General features: G+C 45.0%; 1 pseudogene; it reads left to right on the top strand.

The window, feature by feature from the left end:
- Positions 1–9,661: 9,661 nt before the first annotated feature.
- LOC115650896 lies at positions 9,662–21,528 on the top strand (annotated as a pseudogene).
- Positions 21,529–26,046: the final 4,518 nt, after the last annotated feature.

Raw genomic sequence — 26,046 nt, 5'->3', positions numbered from 1 at the left:
TAAGTCCTGGATGAGAAACAACCCTTCTTATATTATTGCAACACAAAACTACCCGAGATGGATGAGAAACAGATATGCACAGAAATACTAGATCAGAGACAGTCAGTGACAGAGAAAAGTTGGCAAACACAATAATAAAATTCAGGACCTCAGTCTCTTCCTTTTGCTTTTGTTTGACTAGAAAGCGCAGCACAAAATAATCGGTTGTGCTGACAGCAGTGCCGAATTCTCCTCTGTGTAGGCCCTGCCATCGATAACTGAGCAGGCTTGGCCCAGCATTAGACTCCACTAGCTGATTATTGGAAGTGGAAGCCAGACAGTGTAACCAACTTCTGCTCCTTTCATGCACTTTTCTCCTCAGGAGTCCTAGCCTCAAGACTCTCCTGTCCATTGATAGAGGAAAAATGGGTCCCGGCAGGTAAGACTAGGGGTATGTCTACACTATGGAATTATTCTGATTTTACAGAAACCAGTTTCTTAAAACAGATTGTATAGTCGAGTGCACTCGGCCACACTAAGCACATTAATTTGGTGGTTTGCATCCATGTATCGTGGCTAGTGTCGATTTTGGGAGCGTTGCACTGTGGGTAGCTATCCCATAGCTATCCCATAGTTCCCGCAGTCTCCCCTGCTCCTTGGAATTCTGGGTTGAGATCCCAGTGCCTGTGGGGCAAAAAACATTGTCGCGGGTGGTTCTGGGTACAGCCTCACCCCTCCCTCCATGAAAGCAGCAGACAACCATTTCGTGCCTTTTTTCCTGGGTTAACTGTGCAAACACCATAGCACAGCAAGCATGGACCCTGTTCAGCTCAAGACAGCAATCATGGACATTGTAAACACCTTGCACATTATCATGCAGTCTATGCTGAACCAGGACCTGCAAAATCAGGTGAGGAGGAGGTGGCTACGGCAACACAGTGACGAGAGTGATGAGGACGTGGACACAGAATTCTCTCAAACTGCGGGCCCCTGCATTTTGGAGATCCTGCTGGTAATGTGGCAGGTTCTAGCCACTGAACGCCGATTTTGGGCCTGGGAAACAAGCACAGACTGGTGGGACTGCATAGTTTTGAAGGTTTGGGACGATTCCCAGTGGCTGCGCACTTTCATGGAACTTTGTGACTTGCTTTCCCCTGCCCTGAAACGCCAGAATACCAAGATGAGAGCACCCTTCACAGTTGAGAAGCAAGTGGCAATAGCCTTGTGGAAGCTTGCAACGCCAGACAGCTACCGGTCAGTCGGGAATCAATTTGGAATGGGCAAATCTACTGTGGGGGCTGCTGTGATGCAAGTAGCCAAAGCAATCATTAAGCTGCTGCTACGAAAGATTGTGACTCTGGGAAATGTGCAAGTCATAGTGGATGGCTTTGCTGCAATGGGATTCCCTAACTGTGGTGGGGTGATAGATGGAACACATATCCCTATCTTGGCACTGGAGCACCAAGGCAACCACTACATAAACCGCAAGGGGTACTTTACAATGGTGCTGCAAGCACTGGTGGATCACAAGGGATGTTTCACCAACATCTATGTGGGATGGCCGGGAAGGGTTCATGATGCTCGTGTCTTCAGGAACACTACTCTGTTTAAACAGCTGCAGCAAGGGAATTACTTCCCAGACCAGAAAATAACAGTTGGGGATATTGAAATGCTTGTAGTTATCCTGGGGGACCCAGCCTACCCCTTGATGCCATGGCTCATGAAGCCATATGCAGGCAGCCTGGACAGTAGTCAGGAGTTGTTCAACTACAGGCTGAGCAAGTGCAGAATGGTGGTAGAAAGTGCATTTGGCCGTTTAAAGGCGTGCTGGCGCACATTACTGACTCGCTCAGACTTCAGCCAAACCAATGTCCCCTTTGTTATTGCTGCTTGCTGTGTGCTCCACAATCTCTGTGAGAGTAAGGGGGAGACCTTTATGGCAGGGTGAGAGGCTGAGGCAAATCACCTGGCCACTGATTATGCGCAGCCAGACACCAGGGCGATTAGAAGATCACACCAGGAAGCGGTGCGCATTAGAGAAGCTTTGAAAACAAGTTTCATCAAGGGCCAGGGTACAGTCTGACTGCTGAGTTTGTTTCCCCTTCATGACCCCCCCCCCTTGATTAACTCATTCCCTGTAAGCAACCCACCCTCCCACTTCGATTACAGCTTGCTTAAGGAAATAAAGTCACTATCGTTTAAAAATCATGTATTCTTTATTAATTCATTATAAAAAGAGGGAGAGAACTGACAAGGTAGCCCGGGTGTGGTTTGGGAGGAGGATAGGAGGGAAGGAAAAGCCACTAAAAAAATTTCAAAGTAATGACAGCCTTTTGGTTGGGCTGTCCACTGGCGTGGAGTGGGCGGGTGCACGGAGCCTCCCCCCACGCGTTCTTACACGTCTGGGAGGATATGGAACATGGTGAGGGGTGAGGGTGGTTACACAGGGGCTGCAGTGGCACTCTGTGACCCTGCTGCTGTCCCTGAAGCTCCACCAGACACCGGAACATGTCAGTCTGATCATGCAGCAGCCCGAGCGTTGCATCCCGCCACTGCTGATCTTTCTGCCTACAGCTCTTATCTCGAGCGTCTCTCCTGTCCTCACGTTCACTGGCATCTTTCCTGTACTTTGCTACCACGTCCTTCCACTCCTTCAGATGAGCTCTTTCATTGCGGGTCACTTCTATGATTTCCGAGAACATTTCATCTCGCGTCTTTTTTTTCCGCCGCCTTATCTGAGATAGCCTTCGGGATGGAGTAGGGAGGCTTGAAAAATTTGCAGCTGCATGAGGGAGGGAAAAAAGGGAGAGAAGTATTTAAAAAGATACATTTTACAGAACAATGCTTATACTCTTTCACGGTGAACAACACTATTCACCTTACATAGCACATGTGATTTCACTACAAGGCCGCATTTTGCATCTTAATATTGAGTGCCTGCGGTTCTGGTTTTAGAGAGATCACAGACGCAGGTCCAGGCATCAGAATTTAGCTTGCATTCATCCATGGTAAGCCATTGTCTTTCGGCTTCTGCGGCCTTCATATACACAGTGCCCTCCTTTCCCAAATACCAAGCAAAGCTGTTCAGTGCTGCTACTTTCCTGTTAACATGCTGCAGCAGCAGAAACCACGCCCCCATCCAATTCTCTGGGATGATCGCTTTATCCCTCCCCCCACCACGTGGCTGGTATCATGGAAGATCACTGCTAGCCAAACACGAAAAAGCTCAGAGCCAATCACCCCCCATCCCTCTGCTTGGCTACCTGCAAGGAAGGATTTCTTTTAAGCAACAGGCAAACAGCCCAGTAGGAATGGCCATCTCTGTCCCCTTAATTAAATTCCTGAATTTCAACTAGGTTACCATGAACAATATCACTGAGGATAACAGCGAGATAAAGAATGGATGTTGCTTGAATGCTAGCAAACATCGGGACCATACGCAGCTATGCTTTGTCATGCAATGATACCAGGTTACTTGCTACATGCATGGCATGGTCAAGTGTCCTACCATGGAGGACGGAATAAGGCTGCCCTGCCCAGAAACCTTCTGCAAAGGCTTTTGGAGTATCTCCAGGAGAGCTTCATGGAGATGTCCCTGGAGGATTTCCGCTCCATCTCCAGACATATTAACAGACTTTTCCAATAACTGTACTGGCCGCGAATGCATCCCAAGTCCTCAAGGCAAATTAATCATTAAAAAACACTTGCTTTTAAACTATGTTTTATATTTACAAAGGTACACTCACCAAAGGTCCCTTCCATGGCTTCATTGTGTAGGATAGTGGCATGGGAAGGCCGGGAGGGTAATTCCGTCAGGGTGAGAAAAAGCTCCTGGCCGTTGGGGAGAACGGAGTGCTGTGTGCTCTCTGCAAGCTCGTCCTCCTCTTCCTCCTACTCATCTTCCCTGTCCACAGAATCCTCAGCCATGGCTGAGATTACCACCCCTACCTCGGAATCCACGGACAGGGATGGAGTAGTGGTGGTGGACCCCCCTAGAATTTCATGCAGCTCAGCGTAGAAGCAGCATGTTTTCGGCTCTGCCCCGGAATTTCTGTTTGCGTCTTTGGTTTTCTGGCAGGCTTGTCTGAGCTCCTTAATTTTCACACGGCACTGTACTGGGTCCTTGGTGTGGCCTTTCTGCATCATGGCCTTGGAAATTTTTTCAAATGTTTTTTCATTTCGTCTTTCGGAACAGAGTTCTGTTATCATGGAATCCTCTCCGCATATAGCGATCAGATCCAGTACTTCCCGTGCAATCCATGCTGGAGCTCTTTTTTGATTCTCAGGAGACTGCATTGTTACCTGTGCTGGTGAGCTCTCCACATTAGCCAAACAGGAAATGAAATTCAAAAGTTCGTGGAGCTTTTCCTGTTTACCTGGCCAGTGCATCTGAGTTCAGATGGCTTTCCAGAGTGGTTACAATGGTGCACTGTGGGATACCGCCCAGAGGCCAATACCATCGATTTGTGGCCACACTAACCCTAATCCGACATGGCAATACCGATTTCAGCGCTACTCCTCCTGTTGGGGAGGAGTACAGAAACCGGTTTAAAAAGCCCTTTATATCAATATAAAGGGCCTCTTTGTGTGGATGGATGCAGGGTTAAATCGGTTTAACACTGCTAAATTTGGTTTAAACGCGTAGTGTAGACCAGGCTTAGGATTGTCCTTCCTGTTTGGTTCAAGACCATGCTAGTGAAACACAAATCAGTCTAAGAGTAGTCAAGAGGCGCAGAAAAGGAAGATGACGGTGTTGTTGATAGATCCCCTATGACTGTTCAAATGATCTGTCTCTGCTGGGGGAGATGCTCCAAAGAAACCTGGCCATGGGATTATAAAGGCCAAATGCTGCTGCAGCAGGCAGGAGGCATATGTCCCACAATTAAAAGAGTTATTGCCATCTCTGGTCAAAATGTGTCAAGGGACAATTTGGATCCTTATGTTTAAGAGAGATTGGTGAGTCAAGTATTTAGAACTGCTATGTCCAGATGGCCATCTTTCCATGACAGATAGCAACTTGTATTGTCCAAATGCTGCTGGTATTATCTGAGGCAGATGTGGATTATCTGGTTTAAAATAATCATTGTAGGGAGGATCCTATGAGCTTCCACTGTTGCTGAGATAGAAAACACTTGCAGAACAAGGCTTTGCTGACAGGTGGTTTGATCAAGCTGGGAACTTCCTGGAAATGTTATCAGGTTATTCTAGAACTGTTGTGGGTGACTAACTTCCCCCCTCTAACCACACTTCATAGCTCTCAGGCTCCCGGTTTCCCAATAGCAGATGCTATTCTAAGGGTGGTTCACACCTGAATGCATCAGCACATGCAGAAAAGTGAATGGGCTTGATTCTCTTCTCGCTCTAACCAGTTCTGCAGCAGTATAATTCCACTGATGTCAGGAGATACTAAGGCAAGTGAGAGGAAAATCAACTCTGAGATGGCTGTACTATGATAGTTTGAGCTGGTGTGTTTATATTCTGATTGCAGAAAATATAAACTGTGACATGGTCCTGGCCTTGTAAACTTCTTTTCACCTAAGGAAGGTCTTCTGTGCTTGATGAATTCTATTGAATAGCACTGCGTTCCTTTAAGAGCCACTCCTGTTCCTGTCGGAGAGGAGGAATGCTAACGGGACAGGACTGGTTTTTTTGAATCTGGGAGGGTCAAAACATTCCTTTAACTCTGACAATATCTCGTATGTGTACCAGCTTTTCCAGAATGGTGTCTTCTCCAGCCAATCGCAGGACATTTATCTGCTCAGTGATAGAATTCCGGAAGATGAACAAATTTGATGGCTTCAGTCTCTGTTGGATCTACCCAGAAGGGAAGAATAAAGGACATTTCACTAGCTTGATCCAGGTGTCTTAAAATTGAGGGATGAAATCCTCTTTATTCAACTATGCTCATACTTGGTAGGGGTAACGACACAGGAACAGAAGAGCTGGAGCAATTGACTTCATTAAAATGCACTATACTGAGATACTAGACTTTACTGCTGCATTTGCAAAATCTGCTATACTCGGAAATACCACAAATGCTGGGATCATTTTAACTATCACAGGTAGGGTGACCAGATGTCCTGATTTTATTGGGACAGTACCAATATTTGGGGCTTTGTTTTATATGGGCTCCTATTACCCCCCCCCCTTCCTGATTTTTCACACTTGCTATCTGGTCACCCTAATCACGGGTTATTAAAGAGACACGGTGGGTGAGGTAATATCTTGTATTGGACCAACTTCTGTTGGTGAGAGACACAAGCTCGGTCGAATAAAAGGTATTACCTCTCCTCACCTTGTCTCTCTAATATTCTGGGACTGACACAGCTACAACTACACTGCACACAACAACGGGTGATGAATGCTGTTTTTGCTTTAAATTATGCTTATCTTAGGCTCCCCTCTCTTCCAGTAGAATCACATTGGGCTTCCTGATTCTTCAGACTCCTCCACCTTCTCATTTTGGAAGTGCAACTGGCTGTCTTCCCCTTCCTCTTTTAAAAAGCTTCCTCCCCACCATGACATATCAGGGCACAGTCCAGACTGATAAGCAACTGTGTCACCCCTGCCCTGTAACTTTGGGTGTCTTAAGGTGCTTTGCTGAAGTAGCTGCCACCTGGGCCACTCACAAACAGCCTGCCAACATGAACGCCATACTCTGAGTTTATGTGTAACTGCAGCCTGCCAGCCACACTTGGGTTACACTCTGGCTCTCACTAGCCTTGGTTATACTGCAGGGTGACCTCAACAAATCCCAGTCTTAGATTTCCCACCAGAAATGTATGTCCTGTACTGCCCAGCCCGCTCCTGGACAATACAAGTTATATAAAGTCCATTGTTTCTTTAATAGAAATAATATGCACACAACTTGCCATATCAAATGGGGTTTCCCAGACACTTCAATTTAAGCACACTGAATTGGATAGCTACCAAGAGACAGATGTTCAGTGAGTATAAGTAATTAGGCATAAAAGTAAAAAATGGCTACAAGAAAAATAAAGATAAAACTCTACTGGTGCCTAACTTAACAAACTATATTAAATTCAAAGCAAGTGTTATCACCACATGGTTCCAGCAGTCTTACTGACAACATTTCTTAGGTCAAGACTTTTCTCCCCATCCAACAGCTATTTCTTTTATCCCTTCAGGTGCAGTGAATCCCTGGGCAGATGGGTGGGGGCCTTACGGTGTTTCTTCCTCCTTTTTATAGTTTCCGTCCCCCTCATGAAAAACATTTCCAGCTGGGTACCGGGAGAAAAAATGTCTATGTGGAAAGATGTCCCCTGCTGCTTTTTACTCACCTTTCTGAGCTTTTTTTGTTTTTCTTCCTGCTTGATAACTCTGTTTACTGCTTAAATGCAAAGTAAGCAGAGCCCACAATCTTTTGTTTGAAATAGACTTGTTTATCAAGCTGAGTTTGGAACATGTGGTAATAACCTCATACAGTAGAATCTTATAACTTCACAAACAATGTTGCCACACATATGTTATCAAGATGAGACTGATCAGCAAATTACGAGTTTTCAAATTATACCTTAACAAGGTTTTTACTTTGTTAAAAAATGATGACACTAGTGTGTAGGGTGTGAATACAGAAGTACATTATCTCACATACCCCACACACACAGACAGATTTTAGTTGATTTTTCAGACATAGATGATTGCTAGAGATAGACAAAATTTTCTGGATTTTTTCTTCTTTTTTTAGTTAAAAAGTGGCTTTTTAAAAATGAAGCTCGTTGAAAAAAGTTGTTGACATTTTCTGGTTTGGGCAAAATTTTGCATAATATTTTACCCAAGATTTTATCAAATTGCTTTCAAAATTGTTACTGAAATTTTTCTTATTGAAAACTAGGTTTTTGTTAAACATATTTTCAGAAAGTCTTGTGGCACCTTATAGACTAACAGACATATTGGATGCATCTGACAAAGTGAGTGTTCACCCACGAAAGCTCATGCTCCAATACGTCTGTTAGTCTATAAGATGCCACAGGACTCTTTGCTGCTTTTACAGATCCAGACTAACAGGGCTACATATTTGATACATATTTTCAGAAAGGATTTAAAAAATGATTTCAATAAATTCTTTGGTACATGGTATCACAAAACATTTTGCAAAAAATGACGAATCCAATTCGAACCCTGTGATACTTTTTGTTCAAAAATGGATAATTTCAAGCGAAATTAGGCTAATTATTCAGCAAAGATAGATGTGCAATGAAACATTTTTAATGCAAAAATCCCACATCATGAAATTTCACAGAAAAAAATAAATGTTTGCAGGTGCAAAAGCACCATTGTTTGTAATTCCCCAAAGTCTAGGGCAGGAATATAGCTGTAAGGCATTTTGGATATTCAAGTGAGATATTTGTCAATGTCTTGTCGGAGATGGCAAAAGCGTTTCAGGAGAAAGCTCAAAAAACAGGGAAGCAGAAGCTCATATTGAGTGCAACAGTGAGAGCTGTGAGAGAACTAGTCCATGCCAGCTATGAAATCGACAAAATCTCAGAGTGAGTATACGCAGCCACATATGGATTCTGCACAGAGTAATTAATCCACATGGTCAGCCATTATCCAAGATGCTTTGCATTTGCACTGTTCCCCAGGCTACCTTCTCATTCTGTGCTCTTCTCTTCAGGGCTGTAGATTTCCTTAACCTCTTGACCTTTGACTTCCATGGTTCCTGGCAAAAAGTCACAGGACATGTCAGCCCTTTCTCCAGGATAAAGAAGACTCCAAATCCTCTTACTATAATGTTGTAAGTTATGAATTTCTTGGGAGATTTCTGGTACCATAACAAATGGATCAGGGTGTTGTGGGATCAGGAATGTGAGTGATCAGTGTTCCAACAATAAATCAACATTTATGAGCCTATCCCTTTCTAAAATCCTTAGGAGTTTGTGTGTCACAACCCCAAGCAAATAGAAATGAATGAGGAAATTCTGCATTTGTTTGTGCCATCTCTGTGGGTGCAGACACCCCTCTGCAGAATAGTTTTTTATCTCCAGTAACCAGAAATCCCATTAACATTACAGAGTGGAATTAACATCTAGGGGCAAGTTATCAAGTGGCCCATCAAGAAGGCACGTGCAAAATTTGCAGATGCAAAGTTGATGAGTTTGCACATGCTGGCTGAGTAATTAGCCATGCAAATACACAGCACAAAGAGACCAAACTGGCACACAGAGACAGTGGGATTCTCTCTGCACAGGAAACCCTTTGCCACTTCAACCTGTAGGGAGTGTGCTCCCTGACCACAGAACCATTTGTCACCATGAAGAGGATCCATGCCCAGAAATATTAAGATGCAAGTGGTCATAGAGCTCTGATTAGGATCTGTAAGAGGTTTTTCATAGCGGAACAAGAAGCCAATCATTAAGCAAATGCCAGTAATGCTACCTTACTGTAAAATCAGCTTACAGTGCAAAATATATTATAAACTACATGTAATACCCCCTCCTACAGGACTATGCTGTGAGATACTGGATTTTTGCCATTGCTCCCAGGAAATCACCCTTATACACTATGAATATGGCATAATGACTATCGTTTCCAGGTGACCATCAGGTTTTCCAACAACACCTTGAGAGAGACCCAGCATTGACATTCCTCTCTGATCTCCAACTGGTGGTGTGGTTTTGTTTGTTTTTTAGATCTGTACCTTTACATCAGGTGCCACCACCGAGCGAATTGTGGAGCAAGAGGTCCTGTATTCCTACAAAGGAAACCAGTAGGTAGGGTATGACGACGAGCAAAGCATTACAACCAAAGTATGTTTAAGGAGGAGCAGGGCAAAGTCTGCTCTTCTTACGGTTGTGACCCCTCCTCCCCCATTGCCCTCTCTACATAATCTATTCCAGGCTCTGGTTAAAAACCCATCACCAAATGGAAGGGAGGGTTGGGTTGGTTTTTCTAGCTGCTAATGGAGTCAGACACACCTGGATCCACATCTGGATCCTACCAAGGTGCTCCCTGCCACGTCTAAAAATACAGTGGGAGAACAGTTGTGGAATGCATCAGCCTGAGGGGCGCAAAATGCTGATTTGTCCCCAGCCCACCAAGGACCCACTGCCAAACCCAACATCTCTTTCTAGGCACAGTTTTCTTTACCAAACAAAGGTGACAAGCACAAAAAGCAATTTCTCAGCCCATACAGCATCCAGGGGCTTTTCCCCTTTGCCTTTCCCAGTCCTTCCTGCTTCATGGCCTTTTGCAGGATTCTTCCCTGCCAACCTTCTCATCCCTGGGCTTCCTCCCCAGAGGCCCTTTTCCCCTAACCGGGTCCCACTGCCTCCCATCCCAGGGAACTCCATGCTGCTCCTAATCCTCCTTCCTCACTGACATCCCAGCTTTTTCTAGGGAACATCTGTCCCCTCTGCAGCTGCACCTGCTTAATGAGAAGTGCTGACTAGCCCCAGGCCTCCAGCTCTTCAAGGGGCAGGATACCCTTTGACACAGGAATTCACTAGAAAAGTGCTCATGGAGGAGATTACTCCATCACTCCTTCACCTCCCCACCCCACACAGTGAGACACGCTATACCCTGTGCAACAATATACATTGCCCGTGAAGTGCCGCCAGTGGCGCAGCTTCCTTCCTTGGTAAAGAGAAAAGGTTAGTGTTCAAAGAGGAAAATGGAGGTGAGTGGAGGAGATGCTGCCCAGTGCACAAAGCTAGCATGAGGCTTAACATTTAACTCCATTGAAGCTTCCAAAATAAGACTGAAGTAGGACTTGACAGCAGCGATGTCATTTCAGAAAAATTCAGGGCGGGGGGAGGGCAGTAAGGCTGGGGGATGGGAAGAGTTGTGTCAGCCTATAGAGCATTATATGTGATTGTATTATATCCAGCAAGGGCAGGGGGAATGGATTATGGACCTATGATAAGTCTGGGAGGTGGGCAAACCAAGATCTGGGGAGAGGGCAACAGCCCTCGTTGCCCCATAGCAAATGATGCCCCTGCTTGAGACTGAATAGGCCTGAGGCTGATGGATTTTACCCATAGTGCAGAGGGGTCCAAATATTGTGTATCGCCTGCACCTAATCAGGTTCTTTGTGGGTTTTCTCCCTGCCCCCTCTGTTAGGTTCAGTATTTGAAGAACAACAAGTTGGGAGGTGCCATGATTTGGGCAGTGGACCTGAATGAATGAATCCACTTTCTTTCACCAGCACATCCACTGGTGGTTTCCTCTCCTCTCATTTTGTAATAAAGCCATGGACAACAGGGCCCCTTCACCTCAGAATTGCCCAAGGCAGAGAGCATCACAAACACCCTCCTCACCCCTTTTCACCTTACTGTGTATTGTGTCACCCAAGGGCAGGGCCGGCTCCAGGGGTTTTGCCGCCCCAAGCAGCCAAAAAAAAAAAAAACAGCAGCGATCGCAATCTGCGGCAATTCAGCAGGAGGTCCTTTGCTCCGAGTGGGAGTGAGAGACCCTCCGCCGAATTGCCGCGGAATATCTGAAAGTGCTGCCACCCCAAGCACCTGCTTGATAAGCTGGTGCCTGGAGCTGGCCCTGCCCAAGGGACCCAAAACAGCGGGAGTGAAAACTGTTTAAATGAAGAAATAGGAAAGGAGATGGACTGGCTCCCTCCCTGCCTACCTCTGCTTCTTCCTCAGAAATGATGGTGGGTAAAATGTCCACCTCAAGCCTCCAACACAGAAAAGCACAAGAATCAGTTGTAAATGGTGCAGGAACCTCCAGCTCTGTAAACACGAGCTCATTAACAGCTGAAACAGTCTGATTACCACATCCCAAGCCCCATTATTATTCCCCCTGCCCCCCTGCAGATAAGCTTCATCACCTTTCTGCAATTTGGGGTTACTCCACAGCTGGCCCATAACTATATCTTGTCAAGGTCTTCAGCACAGTCTTAGCCTGGTCGATTCAGTGAATGCTTGGGGAGAGATTTCCAAAGGCAAAGGAATGCTGGCAGTTCCCGTTCCCCAGTACCAATTCCATTGAAAGCAGTGGCTAATCAGTCTTCTTTTAGAGCTCAGAAGGTAAGCAGCTAGCAGGATACAGGTAAAAGCAGGGATATGGTTCAGTATATCAAAGATCTATGGAGCAGTCACCCACTAGTAAACTATAATTCAGCTAGGGGAAACTATGTGTCATATTAACCTCTTCTGGTTGCCAATGGATCTGCTGAGTGGGAGGTATGCCATGTGTGCCCCTTAGACTTTCAATGGACAGTCTCCATCTACCCAGCTATACTCACTACTCCAGGCTTGGAGAAAAACAATGTATTGCAACACTAATTTAAATGGAAAATGCCACCACCCTAGTATTCAGCATCAGTAATTATTGTCTGACCTGCCCATAACTTCCCACAACTGTGAACATTTAAACCAATAACAATAAAAAATGCTCAAACCTCATCATTTTACACTACTGTGAAAATGTAAATAGATTAAAACAGAAAAAAAACGCTTACAAATAAAAGTTGATATATATATCAAAATGATTTTAAAAATATCAAATTCTGCCAAGGATTGTGATATTGCACTGAGAGGCTCTTTAGAAGTAAATGGACAACATGTTTTATTTTCTTGTAAAGTGAGAGAGAGATTCACATACATACATTGGACAAAAAGGTTGGATATTAGGAAAAACTTTTTCACTAGGAGGGTGGTGAAGCACTGGAATGGGTTACCTAGGGAGGTGGTGGAATCTCCTTCCTTAGAGGTTTTTGAGGTCAGGCTTGACAAAGCCCTGTCTGGGATGATTTAGTTGGGGATTGGTCCTGTTTTGAGCAGGGGGTTGGACTAGATGACCTCCTGAGGTCCCTGATATTCTGTGATTCTGTGAAAAGACGAGGAACCATGTTTCTGGAATAACTCCTGTTAGCATTTGCTGTTTTAGCTGTGAGCCAGGTTGAAATTCACCCCATTTCCTGTACCAGGCACGTGAAAACCCTTACACAAGCTCACTGAAAGTAAGTGATAACCATGGCTGAAGGACATAGCTGGTCAAACTCAGAATTTCCATTTTGCAGGAAATTCTGGCATTTTTATATTTGTTTTCATTCTGAATTGTGGAGGAAAAAATAAAAAGGAAATTGAAATTTCCCGTGAAATAAATTTTTTTTAAAAAATTTTGTTAGGTCACTCGAAACATTGCATTTTAAATAAAATTTTGTTCTATTTTTGACTGTTTTCAGTCATTTTGAAATGAAAAACTGAAACATTCCCATTCTGATACGCTCAAAACATGACTTTTCCAGATGGAATTTCACCAAAATTGATATGTTCCCACAGAAAGCTTTGATTTTGATGAAATGGCATGATCGGAGAGAAAAATGTTCCATCTGAAAAATTCTGACCAGTGTTATTGTAGAGTTGGTTATTCCCCCATTTCCTGCCTTCCATCCTTCCCCCACCCCTGTGTAGGAGTCCTGGGAATCTTCCAACCACCAGGAGCCAACCATCATCTTCTGTCTGGGTCTCCCTTCAGAACCTACTAATGGCTCATAGCTAGTGGTCCCTGGGGCCAATGAGCCCCACAAAATAATGGGAAAAGGGATAGACACAGAGTAAATTCAGCAGAGGGCAAATGTGTTTGCCAGGCTGCTCTGTTATCTGTCGTCTCTGAAAATAGGCTTACGGAGCCCCTTGCAATATCATTCCTCCTGAGTTGCATGATATTCTGACCTCTATAATTACATTGGCAAGCTCCCTGTTGTAACATATATTTGTGAGGTTATTGCGGTTTCCTTACATAATACCCAGCATGTTGAGATCTCCAGTGGTGGGATTTAACCTTTTGTGGCGGTGCGGGGGAGGCCTCCAGCACTTCACTTTCAAACCAGACTGCCTTATCCATCAAGCTTGATTACTGGAAATTAGAAATAAAGGGACTACTCAGAGTGAGAGGCAGCTGGTGGTGTGAGGTAACTACTTCAGTTTAGTCCACCTGGAGTTACAGATTAACCTTTTGTTTAACGTATTGGATGGGGACACATACTGGTGTCACGCGTGTAGCTGAGGAGGAGCGGAGAACATCTTGTAAAAGGAAGGCAAGTGCTCAACAGAGCTAGTACACAGGCAACAAAATGGGCAAGCTATTTCTTCTGATGGGTGAGTATCCTGAGAGACTCAGTTACACAGTGAGTCTAGGGAAAGACGACTTCTTCTCTTTGTTATTTATAGAAACAGAATAATTCTGGTAATGAAACAGATTTCCTTCTCATCCATGTCTGTCTGTCTAGCTAGCTATTATCTCCCTCAATAGTCTCACAAAGCTAGCTCTGAGAGGCAGTGGGGCCTAGTGGATAAAATAGAACACTCCTCTGGAACTCGGGTAGACTTGGGTTCTAGTCCCATCTGTGCTGCTGGATGATGTTAGGCAAGTCACATCACCTCTCTGTGCCTTGGTATCCCCATCTGTAAAATGGGGCTATTGATACTGACCTTCTTGGTAAAGCTCTTTGAGATCTTCTGTTAAGAAGTGCTGTACAAGAGCTAGGTATTATCACCTATCTGTTTAGTTACTTACTCCTCATTGCTGTAGATTTAAGAGCATATGTTCTTCTAGAAAGCAGATGAAATAGAGAAAATACGTTGGACTGGAGTAAACTCTTTCTTGGTTGGGAGAGGCCTGGGGAGGACATAACACTTGATGAATAAAATTATTGTTATTGATTATTATAGAAAAGTCTTGCACTAATATGGGTCAGTAACATGGTGCAGTGGATAATGACATGAGAAACAGAGAGGTGATTAAATGAGAGAGATATATAAGATCTAGCATCAGTTTAATATTGGATATTTCTTCTGTCAGGCCAAATTCAGAGGTGATATATAAGGTAGCTTAGACTTCCTAGACCCCATTCTTCCCTTGTTTAAATGAATGCAATTCCTATTGACAAAGATAAGCCTTGTTACATTAAAAGTCCATTTGATTCCCTGGGCCAAACTGAAGAGTGATTAGGGAGAGATGAAAATTACACCCCGGTAATTAGGTGCAAGTCTAGGGCAGCCTGACTCCTCTCGCTGTTGCCGACAGTTAAGTCAGGAGTAATGGGGTTAGACTGCTCAGTGCCAAGGAGTCTAGAGAGAGACAAAAATGGTGGAACTCTAGGAGGCTGGAAGAATAAGTTAGACAAACTTCGACTCGTCTCTGGTCTTAGCCCTAGATCTGGCTCTAACTAGGGGAATAAACCTGATTATCTAGTAGGCCTTGTCCATCACTAACTCCTGTGACCCTATCCTGACTTACAGTACCACCCTTCCCTACCTCCTGTAAGTAGCAAGCAAGGCAAGCATTCTGAGATCTCAGCATACGGTGGCAAGTGTTCAGCACCGCAGGAGGTTTGATAGTGGGATGGATCTTTATATCCCAAAGAGCTGAAAAGAACTGGAAATTAGTAGGCCGTCTATCATCTCAGCAGCACAGTACACAGGGGAAAGACCACAGGCAGCTGAAAATGCTGAAAATTGATGGAATTCTTATCTTGTCTGTCTCTAACTTAACTCTGAAGGGCCCCAGCTTGCTCCCTGGGGTAAGAGCAGGCTGCTAGAGAATCACATGCCTTGGGTTTGAGTCTGAGCAATTCATTATGGAACTTCTCCTTTCCTTCACTAGGTCTGGCCCTTCTGCTGAACGTGCAGCTGGGTAAGTGCACATGTGTGTTTTTACTCATAATTTTCACGTCTGATTCACAGGGGGCTGAAAGACATAGCCCCACCTGCTCTCCCTGCATGTTATCTAATAACCAAGACACATGCCCCGATCTTCTTCTTCTAAATTCCAGGCTCACCTACCAACATTGTCTGCTACTTCACCAACTGGTGCCAGTACAGATCTGGAATTGCACGTTACATGCCCGAAAATCTTGACCCATGCCTATGCACTCACATGATCTATGCCTTTGCTGGCATGGCCAACAACCAGATCCAGACCATCGAATGGAATGATGTGGCACTCTATGCTGGCATCAATGGACTCAAGATCTAGTAAGCACTATTTTATTCAATGAGTTTGTGAGTTCTCAGTGATGACAATAATTAGCAGTTACACAGTGTTTTCACACACCCCACCCCCAAAGGATCCCACAGAGCTCTGCAGATTGTATAGCAGTTTAAGTCGAACGATACACAGGGATCACTGCATCCACCACTGAAATGAAGCCAAAGGTAGGGTGGGATGGGATGAAACAACTGTTCAACACTGGACAACAGATTAGGAGAGGAAGTGGAAAGAAAATGCTATTCTGAATTTGCTCTCAGATACCCCTGTGTAATTCCATTCGTTTTTGGGGGGATTCATAGCTGTAACTGAAGCGGAATCTGGTCCATTATGTCCAAAGGAATTTGAGTAACAACTACCATAATCTCTGTTGCTATTCAATGTCCTTTAAAATGATTTGTTCACAGTAATCCTGACCTGAAAACCCTGCTGTCTGTTGGAGGCTGGAGTTTCGGGACCCAAAAGTAAGGACCCTGTATCCAGCCTGAATTTATGTTTTTCCCCTTCTTTCTTTTTCTTTTGCACCTCAGTCCCTTCCTTCTTGCCACTAATTTCTACTTCCTGACCTGCATATTTACACAGCACATACCTCTAGCCAGGTCCTTCCTACCTTCTGCTCCGTAGTGGAGTGCCACGTGAGAAACACTGGTTGGGAGTGAGGTCATTCAGGAGATGACCTTTCACTGCATTATCTGCAACCAGACTGCACAGTGGTTCTGTATCCAACCCATGTTCTGCATCCAATCCATGTTCTGCTAAATTTCCATTTCTCCTGTAGTGAGAAGGAGAGGGATTAGGCAGAAGCAATCAGAGAAGCCTCAACGTTAAATAATGATGCTCTTCACCCACTCTTTACTGGACTCTGTAATATGCCAAGCAATGTGAAGCCCCTATCTTACTTTAACAATCTTCACTATGGGCTTTCTGCATGGTCAGAATCTCGGACCTTCAGCACCAAATCTTTAACCTCTACCACGTCAGCTAAATGAGTAGCTCTGTTAACTGGTGACAGTAGCAGCCTGTTATCCTCTCTGTAGACTAGCCACTAGCATGCTTTACAAGCATGTTACACTGTCACTTGCTGTTTCACATGTTTGAAATTCACCATTTAGCCATTGTCTTTTTGTCTTTTCAGGTTTTCTGACATGGTTTCCTCTGCTCAGAACCGCCAGACCTTCATCCAATCTGCCATCACCTTCCTGCTCAAGTACGACTTTGACAGGCTGGACATTGACTGGGAATGCCCTGGCAACAGAGGCAGCCCTGCCGATACCCAGCAGCTTTTCACTGTCTTGCTGCAGGTCAGCTTTTCTTTTTGCTAGCATTTCATCACAATTCCCAGGCCATCCAAGCTAGCAAATGATACAGCATGTACACACACAAATCCATTCCTCTGATAAATATTGAATGACTTGGGAAATCTTTTCCTCCAAAATCATTCAGTTCTTTATCGCAGCCTTCAGCATGTGAAAGCTAGTGATGTTCAACCTCTCCTTAGAGCTAAGACCCTTGTGTGGTGTATTCCAGGAAATGTATGAAGCTTTCGAGCAAGAGGCTGCTCAGAGCAACAACCCCAGGCTGTTGATTTCCACAGCTGTGTCGAGTGGCACAGGCACTATCGAAACTGCTTACCAGATCCCACAGATGTCCAAGTAAGTGTCTCATTAATTCCTAAGCCCAGTGGGAAACCACTCAGCCAAGACCAAACAATGAAGGGAAACTGGTGCAGTGGAAATCAAGAGAAAAGCACCTGGCACAGGTAACGTGTGCTTTGTCACAATGTGTTTCCGGCAGAGAGTTCCATCCAGCTCTTGCAGACAGAAGAAAGTAGCAATAACACTGGACAGCAGGGAAGATTCTACATAAGGTTTAAGTGGGAGATTCTAATAGGGCATGTGGGGCTAGAATTGGCCAATGGTAAAAGTTCACATGTGCTCTTTCACCTCTCGCTTCAAGTTCCTGTTGTTCTATCAATTGCAAACTTCTGCTTTTTTTAGCCAGCACAAGTGCTCCCTTTTCTTCTATAAGGTTACACAGTAAAATGCAGAGCTGCACAATCAGGTTCCAGCAGCTCCCACCCATGCAATCTGTGACACACACAGTTGTGCTCTGTCATTTCTTAGGCCCACTCTGTGACAGATTTCACCAATGATGAAAATCCACTAGCTTGAGCAGAGTTACACACAGGGGGAGTTTGACTTCTGACTCAGCAATGCACTGTTTATAATTTTAAAATTCAACTGGCTGGGAGCCCTGAAGCTATCCATCCTGGCTGACGGCATTAGATGGGGTCATTGTTCAGTGCACAATCTTCAAAGGTGGGGAAATAAATCCCTAGAATGATATTTCTGTTCACTTGCTTTTCCTCAAAAGGTACATGGACTTGATCAATGTGATGACCTATGACATGAGGGGCTCCTGGGAAGGGTTCACAGGGGAAACAGCCCTCTCTTTGCAGGGCCTGCTGACCAAGGCTCTTACATTTACTTCAACGTGGTGAGTAATGACACAGAAAAGCAGATGCTGTTTTCTTCCTCCCATCACATCATTCCACTAGGGGAGGAGGTTAGTTCCCATGGCTTGGGAACATCTCCCTGACAGCCCTGGCTGGGATGATTTAGTTAGGAACTGGTCCTGCTTCAAGCAGGGGATTGGACTAGAGGACCTCCTGAGGTCCCTTCCAACCCTGATATTCTATGATTCTATGATTCCCATGGCTTGGGAACATCTTTCTGACTGGATCACTGTGCCGTCTCCTCTAAGACTGTGCCATGAACTACTGGAAGGACAATGGTGCCCCAGCGGAGAAGCTGATGGTTGGATTCGGAGCCTATGCCAACACCTTCACCCTCAGTGACCCTTCCAACCATGGCCTGGATGCCTCAACCTCTGGCCCAGGTGCCCCGGGAGCTTACACTAAGTCAGCCGGGTCCCTGGCCTATTTTGAGGTAAAACTATAAAAATAGATGCAGCAAATCGGAATGGTTGTTAGCTATGGGAGTTCACACAGTATTTTTACTGGAGGATGTGTTTACAAAAACAATGTTTCTGACAGAGACTCTCGGGAACAGAACAACACAGCCTCGTTTTATAACACACATGAGCTTAGGCCATCATCGCAAAAATTTAACTTAGCTGCTTGAGGGGTTGTTTGCTCTGGTGAGTTCAGAAAGTTTTGCCAGCAGACTGGTAACCCCTTCATTGGGTGGAACCATGATCACATTTACTTTGGCTGTAAGTTGTTTAGGGCAGGGACCATCTTTGTGTTTATACAGCACCTAGCACAATGGGGCCCTGGTCCATGAATGTGCTCCTAGGCTCTACCACAAATCAACTACTAAATAATAATGTTCAGTTTTGATTCACACTGTCAGCAGTGCAATTCCACCAGAGACTGCAGAATTGTCGCCCTGTCACAACCAGGTTGTGAGCGGTCAGGCCTAATGACTGGGACAGGAGTCAGGCCTAGTGGTTGGAGCAGGACTCAGGGAACCGGAGACAGGAAGCACTGCCCAGGGTTTTTAAGAGACCCTCTCCTTTTCCTAATGCAATGTAAGTGACATGAGGTTCTGAATCACAGTGGCCTCTTGCCAGCAGCAGGGAGACCTCCAGTGGATGTCTGCAGCTGAAGGTATCCCTAAACATTAAAACTAGCCTGGTCGGACCTACAGGATGCAGTGTGCTGGGTCAGTCCAAAGAGTCTAAGGAGTTGGAAGAACAGTCAGATATAGACCTCTAGATCAGTTAAGATAGAATCACAGACCTTCCTGGACCACATTACAAACATCTTTGATGTCCCAGGTCTGTACCTTCTTGAAGAATGGAGCCACCGTCATGTGGAATGCTCCTCAGGAAGTCCCTTAAGCCTACAAAGGAAATCAGTGGATCGGCTATGACAACTCTAAGAGCTACGCCATTAAGGTAAACCTGTTGTCTATCATCTCTTTGTGCTCTGGGTCAAGGCTTTCACCCCTGTATCGGGCTACAGAGCTACACTGCTCTCTGGAGGGTGCGACAGAGGCCACTATTCCATACTGATCCTTCCCAGTTAACGTCTTACAGGATCTCCACATTGCTTCTTCCTCAGCCTAGAGGATCCCACTATTGACTGAGATAAGAGTGAATTCCCCTCTGTTTAGTCACACTTCTCAGGACTGGATGGGAATCGAGACACCTTGATATTCCTTACAGGTTCCTAGGATCAGGGAGAAAATGACTGGGATGCCAGCACTGTAGGGTGTTAACACCTTGGGATAAAATACACAATTTACATCCGATACATATTGCTCTAGTTCGCAGTGAACCGGACTCAAAGCCCACTGAAGTCAATGGGAGTCTTGAATAGACTTTGCATCAGGTTAGATGCCAGCTCTGTTGCTATTTAAAGACTTAGCTTGCAGCCCTTATTCTATTCTCATTGACTTCCAGTCTTTTTAATGTGAGCAAAGACTGTTGGCTCAGGCCCTGAAACTTGCAGATAAGAGATACTTCACCACAAGGGAAGGCATGGTTTAGAGTAGCTTTACTGATGCGTTTACAACTCTGCTTAAAAATCTTCCCTCACAGGCAAAGTGGCTGTTGGAGAACAATTTTGGAGGCGCCATGGTTTGGGCTATTGATCTGGACGACTTCACTGGCACATTCTGTGGAGAAGGCAAATACCCTCTGATGAACTCCTTGAAATCTGCCTTGGGCGTCACCACTCCTAGTAAGTGCCACCCCAGTGCATGGAGTGAGATGACCAGCACTCATCTGAACTCTTCTCCAGGCCTGCATCTCCTCCTGTATTACCTGTTGCAATCTGCTCCTCTCTGGCCATGCTGACACCCACCTCTCCCTCTCAGATCTACTCAAACAGCTGCTGTTGAGACCATCTTCCTGGCATGTCATTCTGACCACGCCAGCCCCCCGCTCTGAATCCCTCCTCTAGTTCTTCTCTCCACCACACCAAATTCAAGCTTTTTGTCCTCCCCTTGAAGGCCCTTTACAGCTCTGTTCCTCATCTTATCTGCTCTCGCATCCTGTTGTGTTGCTCCCTCTGCTCGGCCAGTGAAACCAGCCTTCAGTGCCAGCTTGCTGCCTTATCCCACATGCACTTTTGCACTTGCTTCCACATCCCCCATGCAAGGAAAAACCTACCCAAACACCTCTGGGAAGCTGCTACCCTGCCCTCCTTCAACTCCTTCCTCAAGAGGCACATCTATCGCCATGCCTCAGATGCTTAGAAGAAAGCACATTCTAATGCCTCCCTTTGCATTTATTTCTTTCAGACTGCAAGATTCCAGCAACCACCCTGGGTACTAGTGCTAACCAACCAGACACGGCTGCCCCTTCCAAAGACAGTGGGAGCTCCAGCGGAGGCAGAAGCAGCAGCAACTTCTGCTCCGGCAGAGCCAATGGCCTCTACCCAGATCCCAGTAATAACAACGCGTTCTACCACTGCGCGAGCGGGAAAACCTACCTGCAGTTCTGCCAGGCCAGCCTCGTCTTCGACTCCAGCTGCTCCTGCTGCAACTGGGCATGAAAAGAACCCCCACTAGGTTCGCAGACCTCACAGCAATAGGTGCAGACCTCAGACGATAGAATGATCAATAAACGTGCATTGCATTACAATAACAATGTGTGGTCTCTGTCACTGCATACCACAAGGGTAGCGCTGGGGTAACAGAGCAGAGTTTGGCCTCTTGGGCAACATAGATTAAACAGCCATTAGATAAACAGTTTTGTGATACACATTCCCACTAATATGGAATCTGAAATGAAAGAGGAAGACTGCTGCCCTTTCCTGGCTTGCTGAGAAGGGAGCTTAAAGGAGACACTCTGGCCTACTGGATAGAACACTGGCCAGGGAAGCTGGACTTGTAGGCTCTGTTTCCAGCTCTGCCACTGACTCATTGTGTGGCCTTAGGCAAGTCACCCCAGTTCCCCTGGCCTCCATTTCACCATCTGTAAAATGGGGATAATGATCCTGGCCTCCTTTGTAAAATGCTTTGAGATCTACAGATGAAAAGTGCAATGTAAGAGCTAGGTGTTGTTTTGTATTATGGCATTAAGATTCAGCCCAGAACACATAGACACCCTCTTTGCACACAATAACATTATATCTTTAAAGCCTCCTTGGAAATAGACAATAAAAGTAATTCCACTAGTCCTTCTTCACTTACTCCTCGTATGTTCCAGACTGAATTAAAGCCTTCATGAAATCTCCATGCGACACTACCTGCATAAAGAACTGGAACACTAGGAATACTGGCAGGCTTCACCATTATATGGTTAGACCAGGGAATGAACAGAGAAAGCTTTATTATTAATAATGTTGTCACTTTTGGCCCAAGCAGTTAGCCAAAATTCAGGGTCTGACAAGTTGTTTTGGTTAGGAGGAGAAATTGATGACAGAGTCAGGTACCTGTCATGCCATCACCGCTTATTTACAAACAATGTACAAAGTTTTGTTTCCTTAAACAGAGTAGGACCCAAAACAGCATGAGTCAGTTTCTCTGCTCCCAGTCCCAAGCCCCTTTCCAGCAAGTACTCTGCCCAAAAGCTGTCTGATCTTTTCCCACAGTCACAACACACATGTGTCTCTGGCTGTATTTTTGCTTCTTTCTCTGTCTGCTCCACTGGTATTTCTGCTGCTTCTCTCTCACACACAACTGCAATCCAAGTAATCTCCAACTCTTTGTTTGTTCTCAGATCCATGAGAAAGCCCTTGGACCATAGGGCCCAGCCACTGCCCAGGGTAGCATGCAGTGTAGTCATTGGTGTTGGTTTTCCATTGTTTCTTCTACCACCAAACAAAGGGACATTTGTTCCCTGGTTTAGCCTGAATGGAAGCCTGCTATCACACCCACAAGTGGTGCCCAAACCCCAGCATAACAATAATATTGATTACATGTTATTAATATAGTGCCCTATGTATCCATGGCATGGTATATTTGCTTATGAAAATCTAGGCTTGACATCTACTATATATAAAAATGAAGCAAAAATTCAGCAGACAATGGATAAAACTAAGAAATATTGATGGGAGAAAGCAGAGAGTGGCAGAATGGGCAAGAAGTACAAAAGAGAAAGAGGAATTCTAATCTCCAAAAGTACATCACAAAGCCATACCAGACTCTAGTTATGCAGATTACAATTGTCTTTAGACCAAGAACACAGAAAATCATCAGGAAACCAACTTTGGCTCCTCCCCCACGAGGGCAGCTAGCCGTCGGACCAAGCAGTATTTCAATCATGTCAATAATTTTTTAACTTGGTTCTATGAAGATACATTGATAGACACCATGTGCTCCCTGGCTGACTTGGAGCATCTGCTCCATGGCTTGATTATTCTCAGTGGAAAGAAGCATCACTTTCATTCCATGAAGTCTGGCCCTTGTATAGAATCAGTGTGTAACCCTTGCTCTAATACTCAATGCACAATCAAACAGTCCTGTGGCATCTCTCCTCTTTTTCCCTTCAGAATTGTCTATACCTCAGTAGGGCCAACACCTTATTGTTTCTCTTCCTCACTGTTTTGGAGCCGTGGGGAAAGTCTGCCTGACGGATCTGAAATGAAGCGAACACCAGAGCAAAGCAAAAGGATTTGTTAGTGGAGTGGCATATTGCACAGCAAAATGTTGGTTCGTTCCAGGCCGTCCAGCACAGTCACTGGCCCCTGTAATGCAGTTGGGCAGATGAAAGGTAACTGCAGTGCAGGAAGCTGAATACTTTGCACACTCTGCAGTGACCTATTTTGCAAGTGAAGCGGTGTATTTTGAGTGTGTGCAATTTCAGATCTGAACACTCTTTGAGCACAGGGGAAGTTGGAATTTAGATTCGGACCCAGACTTTATTTCAGCTCTTGCTAGGCTGGGCTTGGACATCTCCAAAGATCATCTAAACCTTGGGGAGATTTAGATTGGGTTACTGAACTCTGCAGCTTGGACCCATCTCTACTAACTACTGTGGATGCATTCTTAATAAGACTCCACATTACTTGTTCTCTGTCTGTTACCATTTATTTTTGGAAGGGGAAAAAAGGATTAAAGTTAAATACTGATTCAAGCGTTGCCTTTTTTTCTTTGTCCTCAGTGTGCAACTGGTGCCTAAGTCCTGACTGAGTCCTCTAAGCATTATTGTTAGTAGAAGCCATGCTTCACATTTCCACCTTCCTCTGCAGCATGGGGTGTGGATCGCCTGCTGGGAACAGCAAGGCATGTCTCATTGCAGAAATCACAGGCATCGGTGATGCTTTCGTCTCTGCCTGTGGCACACCACAGTTTCATTTCCCAAGGATTAAAAAGTTTTAGTTTAACTAAAGTCATTGAGCTCAACATAGGGGCATTGGGGTAAAAATTCTGGTCTGTGCTATATCTGTTTGATAGCATCTGTATCAGCACCACCTTCAAATGCATAGATTGGCTTTGAATTCTGACCTATCCAAGCCTGAAGAACAATATTTCATATACCTCTGTATCCTTCATTGTACAAAGCCACTGCTGCCTTCATTGACCTTCACATCTCTCCTCATTTACCTTCCTATAATCATAAAATCCTAGAAATACAGGGCTGGAAGGGACCTCAAGATGTCATCTAGTCCAGCCTGCTGCGCTGACGCAGGACCAAATAAACCTAGACCACCCCGACAGGTGTTTGTCCAACCTGTTCTTAACCTCCAATGTCAGAGATTCCACAACCTCCCTTGGAAGCTTATTCCAAAGCTTAACTACCCTGATAGTTAGAAAGCTTTGCTTAATATCTAACCTCAGTCTCCCTTGCTGGAGATTAAGGCCATTACTTCTTGTTCTACCTGCAGTGGTCGTGGAAAACAATTGATTACCAGACTAATCTCAGTAACAAGGGCAGATGGAACAAAAGACTTACATAAAGCAACAGACCTTATACATTAAAGTTACTGGTATTTTCCCCAATACTTCTTTTTGCACACTGCTGATGTTACTGCACTGCCTGAGAAGCATGATGGGAAAAATTTCCCAGGAGGCTCTGTCCTCTCACCGCCATTAGATAAAAATAATTTGAAAGGATTGCCTACATCTTATTCATCTGCTCTTGGGTGAGTTCAGACTCAGCATGTGATATGGTCCTTTGTGGGTTTTTCCAGAGTCTTGTGAAACTAAATCTAGATGACCTGGTGGAAATTCTGTCATTTCATTTTACAGGTAGTTACAAAATGTTTCAGGGCACATGGACTTGGGGGTCTCTGTGCTATGCTTTTATAACACTATTTTCACTACCATTGCAAGTGTTTCACGCTCCCAGTGTCTAAACTTGGCCAGAAAACAAAGACCAATGGTGCCATCTGGTCTAATAGTGGGATGTTGGGAAACGCATGGAGTAGGGGACAAGGAGTCAAACTCCAAATTCTTTGCTGGGGCAAATGAGCAAAACTTCACTGAAGTCAATAGAGATGCACTTGTAACACCAGCTGAAAATTGGGCTCCTAGACTTCTGGTTCTGTTTCCAGCTCTGGCACTGATTTGCTGGGTGATATCGAGTAAGTCATATGACCTCTCTAACAGCTTTCTGGTGGCCTGTGTGAAATGAATTAGCAGGTCTCAGCCTAGTTCCTATCACAAAAGCACCCTCTTAACTGGCACTTGTAAGAGATCGGGACATAGGTGGTGTGGGCTGGCCTAGCAGTCATAGCTGGGCCGGTGTCCACACATAGTCAAGGGTAGCCACAAGACAGTAGGGGCAGGAATCAGAGTAATTACTAGAGCCAGGATCAACAGGTAAGGGTTGGGGTCAGAAACCAGAGGGGGTTACCGTGCTCAAATCAGGAGGCAAGAGTCAGGGTCAGAGTCAGGCTGGACCAGAAATCAGAAAACAAGGTGAACTCTGAAGTCAAAGCAAGCCCATGATCTGAATGGTTGCCCAAACAGCTTCCTGGAGTACTTTGCAGGGTTAAATAGTGTGCATGGGCCAATTAGAAGGCTGCAGGGTGCTGTCTCTCTCAACCCTTTGGGCGAGACCTCTACAGTGCTCTATGTAGTCTCCTTATGGCAATGTAGGAATATCAGCTGGTCTAGGCTTTTAAAGACCCGGGTTCTAGTCCTGTGGATTTTTACAGCACCCTCTGAAACATTAACTAGC

Source organism: Gopherus evgoodei, chromosome 4 (assembly GCF_007399415.2).
Source record: "Gopherus evgoodei ecotype Sinaloan lineage chromosome 4, rGopEvg1_v1.p, whole genome shotgun sequence".
In the NCBI taxonomy this organism is placed as follows: Eukaryota; Metazoa; Chordata; order Testudines; family Testudinidae; genus Gopherus; species Gopherus evgoodei.
The sequence above is the reverse complement of the archived record's forward strand: the minus strand, read 5'-3'. Positions and strand labels throughout refer to the sequence as shown.